The sequence below is a fragment of the Piliocolobus tephrosceles genome, chromosome 4, assembly GCF_002776525.5.
Source record: "Piliocolobus tephrosceles isolate RC106 chromosome 4, ASM277652v3, whole genome shotgun sequence".
Classification (NCBI taxonomy): domain Eukaryota; kingdom Metazoa; phylum Chordata; class Mammalia; order Primates; family Cercopithecidae; genus Piliocolobus; species Piliocolobus tephrosceles.
Window position 1 is genome coordinate 68,626,095 of NC_045437.1, and position 15,644 is coordinate 68,641,738.

Below are 15,644 nucleotides of genomic sequence, written 5' to 3' on the forward strand. Positions count from 1 at the left end.
TGCCCCAAGTCTAAAGGGGAAAACTATTTTAGTAAAAAGCTCAATGCAGAAAAAGAGAGATGATTTCATAAAAGTTCTACATTTTCAAATCAGATCATGAATCATGTTTCAACATTTATGAATACAAATATCTATTGAGCATATACCAGAGCAGTTGGTGGGGAAACCACAATGAAAAATGTTAAAGCCAGAGGTTCCCAAACCCTCTTTGTTTATACCACCTTTAGCGTCTTTGTAATTTTTTAAATCATGCCCTGGTGCTAAAAGAAATACCTAACAGTTCCATTTACTAAGTAATTAGGTACAAACAACTTAATGAGTATTTGTGTCTTAAAAGTTTCATAGCCACTAAAAAGGTAATACATATGCTTGAAAGAAAAATATTCATTCTTAAATAACCACAAATATTCACTAGTAGGATGTGTACACATCTTTTCGAATCTTGGAAGTTGACATTGTCATCCTTATTTCTTGTTTCAAATTGACTTTCACATGATACTTTTTAATCACAGAAACCTCTAAAATATCAGCTTCACAAAAATATAGTATCATCCCAAGTAATGTAGCATGATCTAATGTTGAAACTGTGAGTTGATAGTTTCACTGGTAGTTCCTGCAGTGTCTGACAGATGGCGAATATCATTGTGTTTCTCTTGTATTGCTTAAATATCCCATGGTACCATGTGAATTTGCTGTGGCACCTGGGGCATTTGAGAACCAGGTGGGTAAGCAGTCCAGAGCAGCACAGCTTAAAACTTGCAAATATTGAAAGCAGTTTCAGGGTCTGCCCCAGTTTCAGAAACAAGAGAAGCAAGACTCAGGCAAATGATTGGGGGAAAGGAGTCTTCCTATTTTCTTTGTGACAAGAGAGGACAGCAGAAATATTTGTCACCAGTGCCTGTTGATGCTTGGGTTGGAAACACAATGTTGCATCCTATTGACAGATAAAACAAGAATATTTTGAGCTCAGAAAATGAGCTACTTACACACTATACCCTCCCAAATATCCTTAACATTCTTTACAGCCAGTAAAGACAAGATATGTCCATACACAAACAGAAACACTCAAGAACAAAGGCAAGAACATAGCCAAAAAAATAACAAACATTTTAGCAAAGCCAAAACCTTAAAAGCAAGGTTCTCAATTCTAAAGTCAGGAGTATCACCATCTGTAGAAACAAAATCTCTAGGGCAGATGGAGACTTCAAAATCTATATGTAATTGACATCCTACAAGAGATCAGAGAGGCTATCACATCCCTAAACCAAGAACAGGCTATTATGAAAAAGAATAGAGTCAAGATATTGGAATTTGATTGGTAAAACCTGATTGGCCAATATAGAGTCAGATATAGAAAAAAGTAGAGAACTAGAAATTCAAACTGGATAATTTTTCTAATAATATTCTTCATGAACATGAGTGACGATACTATAAAATGGAATAATAGATATAGCATGCCCCAAACAAGACATGCCCAGGGAAGGCGGTTTAAACAGTTTTCTTCTTTTCCCTTGGATGTATAAATTACAGGGTCTAACTTCAGCCTCTCACATGCACACGCACACACACACACACACACACACAGAGCCATATGTGTGTCCCCTCAAAATTCTTATGTTAAAAACTCTAACCTCTCACGTGATGGTATTAGGAGGCAGGACCTTTGGGAGATAATTAGGTCATGAGAATGGATCCCTCTGAATGAGATTACTGCCTTTATAAAAGTCCACAAGAAAGCTTGCTTTCTCTTGTTGTTTTTCATCCTGTGAGAATACAAGGAAAAGATGACCTTCCGCAAATCAGAAAGTGGGCCTCACCAGAAACCAGGTCTGCCCACACCTTTTTCTTGGAGTTGCCAGCACTCAGCATTGTGAGAAATAAATTTCTATGTTTAAGCCTCCCAGTCTATCATATTTTTGTTATAGCAGCCTGAACTGGCTAACACACACACACACAAACACACATATCACAAAACCTTTATAGTAAAATGAAGTATTATCCTCAGTTAACAAATGAATAAATAATAAAGAGAAATAGCTTAGGGGGTTTTATTATAGTCACACAGTAAATTATGATGATACAGCCTAGCCCAAATACTCAGATTTTTGGTTTATGGCTCTTTTAAAATCATTTTACTTACATTCATAAATCTGTAAAAATTATATTCAAGGTGGCAAAAGCAATAATGATAAAACTAAGAACTCCTTTGCTCTGAAATTCTTTGAAGACATGGGAAGGGGTTAAAGTTATCACAGTTATAGCAGTGCAGGGTATTCAAGACTTATTTAACAGGTACGTCATAAACAAATCATCTGGATAATTTGTCCAGATACAATTTTCCCAAATAATAGTCACTCAAACATTGTTCGTAACACTTAAATGTGAAATTGAGATATCTTAAATGATGATGTATAATTTCTTATACAAATCCTCACTGGACTGTAGTTCTGATGGGTTGCAAAAACAAATCTATCTATAAACATTTACCTAGAGATAACTAGAATGTTTCACTTCAATTCTTAGCAATTAGAGGAAATGTATTTAAATGCAAAGGATCTGTTTTTTTAAAGGAAGCATCAGGTAATACAGAAGAGCCAGTACGCACTATATAAGAAGAAATTATCACTTGCTAACAGGAAAGCATTTTTAAGAGAACTGGAAAACCCTGTGAAGTAGAGGAAATTAGGAGATACAATTCAGGTATACTTTTAAAGGACTTTTGTAAGAGCATTTAAAGAGAAAAATAGCTTAGTTACCATGGATGAATAAAGAATTGGCTTTGGTTCTAGAAACCAGCTATATCTAAATTCATTTATAGTTGAAAATTCAATGATTCTACAATTCTTTGATCTTCAGGGCTGTTTTCTAACTCCAGGATTCAAAGAAATGGAAGGGATGAGTAAAAATATCTATGAGCAGAGACATGCAAAAAAATGAGGTCATCAAAAGATCAATGATGAATTATACCTTATTTTAACTTTGTTTAAAATAATCTGTAAAAGAATTACACAGCAAAAGCAACAATCTCTACATTTATGTTAAATCCCTGAACATAAACAACTTTAATGAAAAGTTTTTAGGGAAAAATAATTCTAAATATGTGATTAAGAGGGAAGAATTCCAAGTAATTAGCCTAAAAGCAAAGGAAACAGAGGCCAATAATGTCTATCCCTTAAAACTTTCAGCCAGGGGACATCTATGCTAAAACTTGCACCAATTAATACATTTTTACCTACTAAGTGCCAGTCATTGTGCTAAATCCTTTACACAGGTTATCTAATTTAATCCTGCAACAGTCCTAAAGGTAAAATTTTTACAAAATTCAGGTACATTCATCTTTAAAGCAGGGGATGTAATGTTGTCGGCCACACAAGAAAAAAAACTAACATGAAAGTGTTAAGCAACTTTTATAATCGGGAGATGAAGGGTTTTCTGTGGAGACAGCAGATAAATAAATTTGGGAGTACTTTGTTCTGAGGAAAGAAAAGGGTTAACAGAATTACAAAGATAATAAAATAATAAAATATCTGTACTCACCAAAAGGCAGAATTCAGCACCTAGAGTACACCCAATTAAATTACATTAAATGTTAAAGAACCTGATATTTTACAGTGATAGGTATCAAACAATAAACCCAAGATTTGGTGGAGACCAAAGCTATAATTAATTTCAACAATAGCTTAGATAAGTTAATTTTTGATAAAAGCTGGGGACGTCTGTGAGATTTTGATTTGTTGATTTAGAAAATAGCAGGGCATGATAGCTGACTCCTGTAATCCCAGCACTTTGGGAGGCCGAGGTGGGCGGATTGCCTGAGCTCAGAAGTTCGAGAAAAGCCTGGCCAACAAGGTGAAACTCCGTCTCTAAATCAAACTAAACTAAACTAAAAGTACAAAAATTAGCTGGGCATGGTGGTGGGTGCCTATAATCCCAGCTACTGAGGAGGTTGAGGCAGGACAATTGCTTGAAACCAGAAGGTGGAGTTTGCAATGAGCCGAGATCCCATCACTGCGCTCCAGCCTGGGCAGAAGGGCTGAACTCTGTCTAAATAATAATAATAATAATAATAATAATAATAATAATAATAATAACAATAATAATAATAATAATTCTCAAACACTTCTAAGTTTAAGGACTGAAAATACAGTGGCAAAATTGCTGTCTGTTGAAGTATGGGCAAATGGCCAATAAGATAGTATTGCTACTAGGAAGATGTAACTGGCCATTCCTGAAACGTTGGTTGGGTATTTTTCTGGGAAAGTTTCTCATAGTCTGCCATGCCTAATTGTAGATCTCACAGGCTTGGAAACCTGACTTTTATTTTATTTATTTATTTAGAAACAGAGTTTCCCTCTTGTCACCCAGGCTGGAGTGCAATGGTGGGATCTCGACTCACTGCAACCTCTGCCTCCCGGGTTCAAGGGATTCTCCTGCCTCAGCCTCCCAAGTAGCTGGGACTACAGGCACCTGCCACAAAGCCCAGCTAATTTTTTGTATTTTTAGTAGAGACGGGGTTTCACCATGTTGGGCAGGCTGGTCTTGAACTCCTGACCTCAGGTGATCCACCAGCCTCAGCCTCCCAAAGTGCTGGGATTACAGGTGTGAGCCACCACAACTAGCGAGAAACCTGACTTCTTAGCAAACTGTCTCTCAGAGCAAAATCACTTTAACCACAGCGATTAAGACTAGAATCCATTGATTAAAATGTTTTGTGTGTTTATAGTATACATACATATGTATACTATATGTATATGTATATATATGTGTGTGTATGTGTATATATACCAAAAAAATCTCAGAGACCTAAATACATTCCCATTACTTAGCAGATATAAACAGCAATTTCAATTATAATCAGAAAGTTTGTTAGTGAACATGGAATCAGAATAAAGAAAATTGAAGTGGAATTTCCTTGTTCCAAATCTCTTCTGCCTAGCTGGTGGTTGAATGAAAATAAGCGATCAATTGTGTCTATTACTTTTCGTGCCAGTCCTTCAATCAGGTTATAATCTAAACCTCTATCAGCTCAGAAGACCAGGTGCCTCTTTTTTCTTTCCTCAAATCCATTAGATATTGAATTGTAGCTTAAGATTTGGAGGGCAAACACGTGTTGCTTATTTCAAATTCTATTTATTGACTCACTCTGCCCACATCATAACAAAGACAATATAGAAGACCAACAAGGTTTTCTATTAAATGTCCTTTCATTCACAAGAAAGACACTATATCCTGGGCCAGCATTGCTCTGACTGTCAGGGAACATATTATAATCTTAAATAAGATCAAATTATGTTCAATTATGAACACAAGAGTAGGAAGAAGCCACCTTGAATCTAGTGGAACTGCTGTTCTCTGAAGTAAGGTTATGGGCACGGGGCTTTTCTGTTGTTTACCCATGAATGCTGTCCTTAGAATCTTAGCATCACCACCTCACCTTAATGTGTCCCTAGAGACAGCTGAAAGCTTGATGTAACGACACACACCTAAGGATATCCTTATAAATGATAAGGCAAATTGGTCCAAATAAAAATTAAGTCTGATCTCAAAATGTATTTTTTAATTAGTTATTTTTATAAAATTCAAATGTCATAGAATGTACTATCTGCTTAAATAGACAAAGCTCTTGACGCATTTTGAGATGCCATTTGTTTGGTGGGTGAATTGTAATGAAGTTTCCTTTAAGATTATCTGCAGAAGCAGACAAGTGATCATTGAATTTAGTTTGCCATCCTATGGCCTAGGCTCCTGTTGTCATGAAAACCTGAAATTGGTTGCCAAACACTTGCATAGTAATTTTGAGATTCTTATAATTTAAAGTTCAGTCATTTCTTGACTTAAGGATACTTATTGAGGAAGCTTCCATCATCAACCTCCGTTTAAAAAATTTCTTACTGTGTGGATTTGAATCAGGGCAATAAAAGGATCATCCACAACCTCCACATCACTCAGCCATATTAACTTATGATGTAATCTAGTAAAGGAATCAATAAGTGAGACCCAGTGAGGAACCTGAGACTGTTCAAGACTAGAATGCAGGTAGGCACCATATGGCCAGAACTGAAGTGACTACGTATTATCTTCAACAAGGGGTGTTGGATTTACGCAGTTTCTTTGGCTGGGCAAAAATGATCTTGTAATGCCTCGAGTTATAGGCTAGCAGACATTAGGCACCACACTATCCCTTCAAGGTACGGTCTTTTTAACCAGACCTAGGAAGGCAAAGAGGGCTGTTTGTGTTAATTCAGAGCCGGCAGAAGAACTCACAAAACCTCCTTGTTTTGCCCTAAAGTGAGCTGACCCTTTTTGCATCAGGTGGCTCCCCTGACTGTCCTGCCCTTTGGGTATTGGGCAATTAATTCACAAACATAAAATCCTGAACTCTGGGCTAAGAAAATACGAACTGATTTGGTAAACAAATGATACGTAAAATCTATACGCACAGAGTGGCAAGTGACAAAGGAAATTGCAAGTGCCCCTAAATGCTCTTTCCCATCGATTGGCGAGAGAATCTAACAAATACACAGAGGAGATGGAGCATAAAATTGGGCGGACTGACTCAGAGGTTTGTTTTGATTTCTAAATCATTTATTAAAACTAAAAATGAGTGTGTGTACGTGTGGGGAGGGGGAACAAGGATCCTCTAACCAGCAAAGGGGCTGTCGGCAGGCGATGTACAAATGAAAGCGCGCTTTCTAAATTTCCAAAGCACTAAATGGAGAGAAATGCTCAATTATTGTGGGATTTGCCCAGAGGAGCAGCCTCAGGAACTGAAGGGGATCCTGTCCTGTCCCTCCCAGAGGAAGGCTCACGATTGGATTGGAACTTCTAGCGACTGCCTGAGGTGAGCTTCAGGTGGGGACCGACCCCTCCAAGTCCGAGGCAGTTATCCACAAGAAAAAACGCGCGTGCCCCCGCTACTCCTGCGGAGTGGTCGTCCGGGGACAGGCGCCCTGCAGGGCATCTGGAGGACCCCAAATGGCTCAGCCGGGCCCGCGGCGCAACAGGCTGCACAATGAATTAAAACAATAGCGAGAATGAGCAAATGGCTGGAGGGTGGGCGGAACCGAAGCTCGCTCTTCGGAGCTGGAGTGCCGCGCGGAGTGGGGTGTCAGCGTCCCAGGGATGAGACCTTCCCCTCCCTCTTCCACTACCCCCGTCCCCACCCCCCCGACCAGACTTCTCTTCCGTAGCGTGTCCTCCGGGCCATGGGGAAACAGAGGCAGAGAGACTCGGGAAGGAGAAATGGAGAACCCAGGGCAACGCAGTCGGTGCTGAAGCGCCATCCCTTTTTCACTGATACCCCTCTGGGCCCCGGGGCCGGAAGCCCTTCGCACACTCCAGCCCCGGGCAGTCCAGGCTGGGTTCCCAGCGCCCGTGGCTCTGTGGCCGGGAGGCTCCTTGCTCTCGCCCGCGTGGTCCTGAGATCTGTAGCTCGCTCCCACAGGCCCCGGGATTGGCTGCACCACGCAGCTGTCGTCCAGTTCCGGAGCTGCCGTGTTCAATCCGATTCCCTCTGATGCTTTCACTGATATTAAAATTTCCCTTTTCGAACTGACCTTTTATTTATTTTTTTTAACGCAGTCATTTTTGGGAGGCAACAACTCGAACATCCTGTATCTGTAATCAGATAATCTCACTCCTGCTTTTGTATTCCTGCAGCTTTAAACTCTGCAAATATTTGTGTCCTTCACCAAAAAAGGCGTTCCTCAGTCTACCTCCAACCTCGCCGGGCAACTTATCTTTCCCGAGCTCACAGTCTGACTCCGGGTCTCTTAGTCTCTTGTGCTCTTGAAGCAATTCAGCAGAAAAGACACGGTTTTGGTTTTGGTTTGGGGTGACTAGTAGTGGGGTTTTTACCCCCTTGATGTTTGGGGGATTTGTGCTTGTTTTATTACTATTTTTGTTGTTTCCTGCAGTCAAGGAAAACTGTCGGTGTTACAAGCAAACTTACTGTCACCAGCCTCAGGGACGTGAGTTCCAGTTCTGGACACTTCATTTTCTCTCTCTCTGGTCTTCCCTGGCCCACGTTCAGTTTCTTAACTGTCCTTGTCCTTGATCTTTTCCCGAAATGCCTGGACCCTCGCCTTAGTCTCTGCTCCGATTTGCCCCCTTTCTTTAATTTGTCTTGTGTGTTAGCGCTGGGTCAGCGCGCCCTTTGTGCTGAGGTCCTGGGCCGGTGAGTGTGTGCGTGCGTGCATGTGTGTGTGTGCGTGTGCGTGTGTGTGTTGCAGTGTGTGTTTCTTTTGTTATTTTCTCCCCTAACACCGAAGAAATGAAACACACATGCAGCTCTGTCGCCTCGTATATTCAGATGTTTTTCACACTATTGTCTGCTCCAGCCCGTTGAAAGTGCAAAGTGAAAACAGATGCATCCGAAAAAAATTTTTTGAAAGGGGACAATCCTAGGATGGAGACTAACCCCTCGAATACAGATAAGCAATAAATATTGTATCAGATTTATAACGTGAATCGAGCAGTCTTGATTAGCACCAAGGTGAGCTTTGGTGAGATTTTTATCATTTCCATGTGTCTGGACTACAAGAAGAAATCACTGGGGGAAGAGCTCTATAAATCAGCGTCCATGTCAAGACAAATCAAAATAATGCCTCTATTATTTCAATCAATAAACCGTTTTTATTCCCAACATCTGATACACACAGTGTGTGTCTGTCTGTTTGTATTTGGAATTGGCAACGTTGCCTTATACCAAAACAAACCTTTCAAGATGTGTCAATGAAATTAAAATTTTAAAAAGGAGAATTTCAATGTGACCTTCCTTCCCTTTGGAGCTACTCCATTCTTCCCTTTTTAAGCCGCACACCCCAAGTCAGTAGGAGAGCTTTACAAACTCTGCAAAGGATGACATTGCTTTGAGAATTTCAGAGAAAAGGGGTGGTGGGTGCTGTTAGGGAAGAGAAACCGAAAGCAGCGACAGGCAACGACTGGGGCTGAGGAGAACCTCCCTGGCTCCTAGCTCCTGGCTCCAAGATATTCCCGAGGACCGTCCTAGGGCGGTCGCAGGCGGGTGTGACACGGTGCTCCCGCGCTCTGCTAAAAACCAAAACCACCACCTCCCACCACTGCCACCAAGATTTCTCCAGCAGGTGTAAGGCTGACTTGCTGTAGGGCGTTAATTGGGGGGAGGCTAACTGGAGAAAGATGGGAGAGTGGGGGGTGGGGGGCGGGAGAGAAGGAAGAGAGGCGGGAGCGGAGGGAAGAAAGGGAGAGAGAGAGAGACTGACTCTGGTTGACTGGCGGGTGGCTTTTGTTAGTTTCAGGCAGATTTCAAGACTTGTTTCTCAAAATGTCCTGCAATTTTGGCTTCCGCGGCAGTTTGTGAGATGGGACCACAATTCTTGATTGATGAGAGGAAAGAAGGAGAGATGATTCATCTATGAGTCAACATTGTCGATAGCACAAGAGTCTTGGTATCCCCATAGCTTCCTTGGTTATTTTGTTTGTTTCCAAATTTGCACACCCAGGAACCAAATCTCAAAGATCCTTTTGTTTCTGAAGGTTCGTTCTCTCCTGTTCCATCTGTCCGCCATAAACACATAATTCTGACTGTCCCGTTCCTAATCCATTTCTTTCCATTGGAATGGGAAGAAGGAAATGAAAAGTACTCCCAGATGGAAACCAAAACGGCGTCAGATCCAGAATAGTCTTTGTTTGGATTCAACGGCTGTCTGCCCACCACGCCCTCAGTCCCCAAGTCCAAAGCGCATCCTCGGGGTTTCATTTGGGAAAGGGAGAAAAAAGAAACCCTTCAAAATCTGTATTTTTACAATACAAGCAGGATTTCACAATCCTTGGGAACTTTGAGACTTGAGTGGTTAATCTCTCAGGCGAAATTATCACCCCAACGGCTGTTTACAAATAAGTCGATGCAAATGTTAAAAACGTGTTGGCAAGCTGGATGCGCAGGTTTGTTATTTTACCCTGAAAAGCTTCATGGTTTCTCTCCCTGACTCGCTCCGTTCCTCCCCTCTCAGCCTCAGTGCATTGTTATGTTGAAAGGGCGGGGGAGCGAGAGATGGGAAAGCTTAAGCGATGGGAACCTTGAGGCCCAGGGATTTCAAGGAAAGCGAAATGAACCAGGCAGAGAGTTGCATGTTCTGTGTTCATTTCTTTCTCTAATGTGTCTTTCCTCCGGGTCACAGCGCTAATGACGACCTCGTTCCTACGATTTAGGACGCGGGTGCTTTCACACGAAAGACACGAGGTCCTCTAGTTTTTCCTTCTTCGCTCCTCTAGCTTCTTTTTTACCCTCCTCTTTCCCTTCTTCCTTGGCCCAGAGTCCCCATCTCCTACGCACACACACACACCTCTCTCCTGAGCTCTGCCTCTCCTGCCCCAGTTTCCATTCCCCTGTAGTTTCCCTCTCCTTCGCCTCATACTTTCCAGGAGGGATTTCTAATCCCATTCTATTGCTGCCTGAAGGCATGTTCCGATTTCCAGAGGGCTTTTTCTGTTTCCGTTCAGGTCATGGATTCAGGAGCCCAGGAATAAACCTAAAGTTTTTTTCCCAGCCGTTCAGATCGAAGGACTTTCGAGGTCCTCCTGAGTTCCACTTTTGCACACCTTAAGCTGCCCACGTCGACTTGGCAACGTGCCCCGCGGTATTGTTCCTGTCATATTTTCTATTTCTGAACAAGCAAACGCACATAAGGGTCCCCAGATGCAGCGAATGAACAGGTTTTCCTCGTAAAAATGATGGAGGTGAAGGTGGGGGTGGGGGTGCTCTCCTCACTCCGGGCTCTGAAGCGGGGGAGAGCTGGATAAACCGCCGGGATGACCTAAGCGGTCTGAGGCGACCTGCAGCGCGTCCACAGTGGAGGACTCAGGCCCAGGCTCAGACATGGCCCGCTCCGCCCCTTCCTTAGGCTCCTCTGCAACATCAGGCAACCGAGGCCTGCGCTCTGTGGTTCCTGAGGAGACTCCCTGGAACCTTCAAGAACTCCCTGACAGCCCCCAGGATACCCGATGTGAATGGTTTTCTACCGAGAAAGACCCCGAAGACCTGCAGTTCTGTCTATAAACGAGTTTTAAGGGTCTCTTGAAATTGAGCCGCTGCGAGGGCGGTGCTTTAGGGAGCAGAGTTCAAAGAGAAATTCCTCGGCAGCCTAGGCCACGTCCGCGTTAAAGGGCGCCTTACAAACCTCCTCTCCCCACACTTCCCCGCAGCCCCTTCCCCAACGTTTAAGGCACCAGATCTTTTTTTTTTTTTTTTTTTTTTTTTTTTTTTTTTTTTTTTTTTTTTTTATACTTTAAGTTCTAGGGTACATGTGCATAACGTGCAGGTTACATATGTATACATGAGGCACCAGATCTTGAGAAGCAAATCTAGTGCCCAGCTTCGAACCCCCGCCTTGGAAAAGTACAAAGAGAAAACTAAGTTTTCAAATCCCAAAGCCCTTTCCTTTTAAACAATTTGGGAAAACTCAGCTATAAAGGCTTTCTCGTCTTATACTAAAATTGAAAACTTACATATTTTAGATGGAATGAAGACAAGATATATTCCTTTTCCGTTTAAATAGCCGCATTTCAGATTGCTCCAGGCAGCGATTTCTGCCAAAAAGGAGGGGCGGTTGGGATTGTTTGGGGGATGGAGTTTTATTTGTTCCCATTTATTTTGTTTTATTTTTGTTTAAATTTTTTTTCTTTGAGTTTGTTATTTTGAGATTCATGTAAGAGACTCAGAATTCCACTCTGAATAAAGCACTTTTTGTTGTTTCAAAATTTCAAACTGACATAAGTGTTGAATCATCAGTTTTCCCTTTGTCTGCCCTAGTTGTAAATAATGGCTTTGAGATTAGCTAATTAAGGGGCATTAATCACTGATAGAAAGGGAATAAATCAAAGCCTTGTTCTAAATTTCAAACTTGCCCGTATAGATGTGCATAGCTACTCTATCTGGAGCAGATAGGTGCTGTTTGAATTACTGTTCTTCAGAGTAAACCAAATCCACTTCACTTTTAAAAAATGAATATTGTATTTATACAGTCCGGTTGTGCTGTTAAATTAAGTCTCTCTCCCATTCTTACTCCGTTTCATAAACAAAGTGTAGAGACGACAGCGATTACGGGTTAAAAGAGTCCAATCTTAGCTTTTGCCTGGCATTATGCTTACCTTTTTGAGGGTGGGGGAGTCAGAAAAGGGAGGAATAAACCCTAAGCGGATACAGATGGAAGGAGGATAAATAGATTTGTATTGAGGTTTGTTTCTAATCAGAATGCAGTTTCTGTAGAAAAATCTTAAAGCCTGCAGTATTTCAGGTACAATTCGCTAGAATACATTCCCTTAGCCCCCTGTGTAAGACATTAAAAAGAATTGGGTTCTGGTTTGTGAAAAAGAAAAGCAAGCATTCAGGGCGTGAGTGTGTGCATGTGCGTGTGTGTGTACTGGAAAGAATACGGTTCCTCTCTTCACTGCCTTTTGCTGCTGCAATGATGCTCATTGCAATTCGGCTGGTTCCACGCTCACAGCCCGACACAGGATTTGGGAGCTTGGACCATTTCAACACAGACAAAAAGAGGCTTTTAAATAAGTACATGCCATAAAACAACAAGCCGGTCCTTGGGAGCAAGTAAAAATTTATTCGTTTCACGTAAAGCCCTCCGAAACAGTAAACACAGAGCAGATAATCCAGAGCCAGGCGGGGGATCTGCATCCTCTCGGCTTCGCGTCGGTACCAGAGCGTGTGCGCGGCTGTGTGCGCACCTCGGCCTCTGAGGGCACCGCTCCCCCAGCCCCCTCCCCAACCTTTGCAAGTAAAGACTTGATTGTTGGGGTTCCTCACACCCTCCTCCTCCTGTGGGGCCTTGTCTCGGCTTAGCAGAGACTGTCATCTGAGGGCTCGGTTCAAGACTTCTGCCTAGGAAATGTGCGGGCCTGGAAGGCAGAGTGAGGTCCCTGGGGCGAACTCGGAGAGCTGCCCCTTTCTGCCAGGAAAGCGCCCCAGCCATGGGTTTGCCCCCGCTCCCCCCTACCCAACCCCCTCCCAAGAGCTGCTGGTTGGAGAAAAGGCCACCTCCCAGTCCCTAAGTCTCCCCACGTGTTGGATTCCGTTCTTAACTGGACTGTGCTGGCGGCCAAAGGCAGGTGCCAATTCCCCAGAGGCTAAATCCTTCTAATAGCCTCAGCTTGCGCACGCCTCTCCCCTCCTTCGGTTGCCGCTGCTTCTCCTTTTTCATCTTTTATTTTTAAAGTCAAGTACCTTATCACTGATTTTAAGGTACAGTGCCATTAAAACGAGGCTCGCAGTCTGCGGCGCGCGACCAAGGGGCCCAGGGAGAAAGGGGCCCGGGCGGAGGAGGAGCCGAGGCCAGGGCAGTCACATTTACATAAAGCTTTGTCTTTCCTGCTTCTTAGGCTGCCGAGGGTTATAACGCTAATTACACAAGATTAATGTGGAGATTGTTCTCTAAGGCTCACCAAGATTTATTTGAGCAGTGAACTGCTCAAGATCCAAAGCCATAAACCATCCCATCCAGCAGCCGGCCCCCCGACTTTCTCCTTTCGGGAAGTGAAGTTTTTCCAAGTCCAAAGGAGAAAATGTGGAGCTGCCACTGGGTAGGAAGCTCGGAAGAGCTCATCTTGGGGGGTATTGTTGTTTATAGAAATTATCCGTCCGCTCTCGGATATATAAAGGCAATTCCCTGCCGTTTCTCTTTCTGCCGGCTTCCAAATGAAAGCCTTTTCTGTGGTGGTGTCTCTAAGTTTAGGGGATAAGAGGCGGCCAATGAAGAAACCCGGTGCAGGAGCGCCCTCTCGTGGCTTCAAGGGGAAGAGACGCGGTCCTCGGCGTGCCCTCTGAGTTTGAGCGGTCTGATGCTGTCCCTTAGCGGACTAGAGTGGAATAGGGTTGAGCGCTGAGGCTGGAAAAGTGGTTCTCAATCGCGGTTCACAGTAGTCGTCTAACCGAAATAATAAACACACGCGCGCGCGCGCGCGCACGCGACCACCTTCAGGGATTCTAATATTCTGATTACTGGTCTTAGGCAATTTTTTCTTTTCCCGGATAATATAATGTGCTATCAAAGTAGAGAATCGATATTTGAGAATTTCCTGGCCTTTCAAAAATAATTGCTGGTTAGAGTGCAAGCGAAAAAGTTAACTGGCTTGATATTTAACTTGTATATATCATTTGATATTTACTTATTTAACCTAGAAAACCACAGGCTCACCATTATTTCCTGGGCTACTTGGGATATATTATTTGAAAGATTTTTTTTTCAGGTTATTGGAAAAGTGATTTGAGTTTCAGTATCTTGAAATAATTTAAGATTTTTAAGACTAGGTTCTTGCTTCCTTCCTTCTTTCCTTGGGGTAAAATATATGTAGTGTTACCAATAATGATAACAATAGAATTAACATAAAATTATAATTGTGAGGAGGTCAGGTACTCTAAGGTGGACACCAGATTCTTATTGCGGTAAGTTGTTAACTCACTTTGAACAATTATTTTAATCAAGCTGTGCCTCAATTTCCTCTTCCACAAATGAAGTGATCCCACTGGATAATTTTAACTTACTTTCTAGATTTAGTGAACGTATAAACCTAAAACACTAGATAAAACACGTTACTAAAAAGGTTGCAGATATATGTTTTATAGGTTATACTCATCCTTTTAAAGAGGAATTATTATTATAAATCCAGATTTTTGAAATGTGGCCTTTTCTATAGTCAAAGCATATCCAGAAACTTTTCTCTGGTACCAAAGAAAAAATCATATAAACATTAGGGAAACATAGCACAAACTTACACTAAAATAAAATTAAACCACCTATCATTACTGCTCCATTCACCCCAGCAGTCCTGCAATCCAGGCATAGTATTTTTGATAGTTGTGCTACTGTCTCTGCAAATGAATTGATATTTAAAATATAAGAAAAGGCTGAATTTTTCTTCCACTGCACTCCAGCCTGGGCAAAAGAGCTGAACTCCGGGAAAAAAAAAAAAAAAAAAAAAAAAAAAAAGGAAGAAGTAAAAGAAGGAAAAGGAATATGAAATGGGACTTCATAATAAAGTTAGACCTTATTTGTGGTTAGAATGGAGAACTATGCCCATCGCCATCTTTACGTCATCTGCTTTACCACTCTGGCTAAGTAGTGAGCAGATACTTGTGATTGACTGCCCTCTGAGGGGCTTCAGCACGAAATATTTGAGACCCTTTCTGGGTTTTAGTTCTGAAGAATCAGATGTGCATCACCGAGACACTTTAGCAGAGGAGGCTGTGATTATTGGTATCAGCAGAAAAATGGGTTGGGAAGGGACCAATTAAAGGTAAAGTATCTCAAAGGAAACAGGAAAAAATTGTAAACAGCAACAGAACATCATGTTTTCACTTTGTTAATTCTGATCAAGAATCACAACACAATATAGCACTTAAACGTTCCATGGTTACATCAACACTCACATTAATATCTTTTAGTAAAATAAAGTATCAATCATATGACAAATACAGTTTTTAATCATAAGAGGTAATTATTTTTAAGGTTACAGAGAGACTGAACATTTCAAAGACACAAGCACTGACACTGTTTACACCCCATACCTCATTTATGACAGCAACTTCAGAACTGGCTTATCTGGGCTATACGTCCCAGCTTTTTGAATTTTTTCCTAGTAAATAAGCACTAGTT

General features: G+C 42.0%; 1 long non-coding RNA gene across 2 annotated transcripts; it reads left to right on the forward strand.

Moving 5' to 3' along the window:
* The first annotated feature begins 6,486 nt into the window (after positions 1-6,486).
* Positions 6,487-8,518, forward strand: LOC111541563. 2 transcript variants are annotated; one of them, XR_002731302.1, is made up of 3 exons: positions 6,487-6,562; positions 6,707-6,841; positions 7,191-8,518. It is a non-coding gene; the product is annotated as an uncharacterized LOC111541563 (long non-coding RNA). The 2 variants fall into 2 exon arrangements; XR_002731303.1 differs by having other exon boundaries at positions 6,490-6,562; positions 6,751-6,841.
* The last annotated feature ends 7,126 nt before the right edge of the window (positions 8,519-15,644 follow it).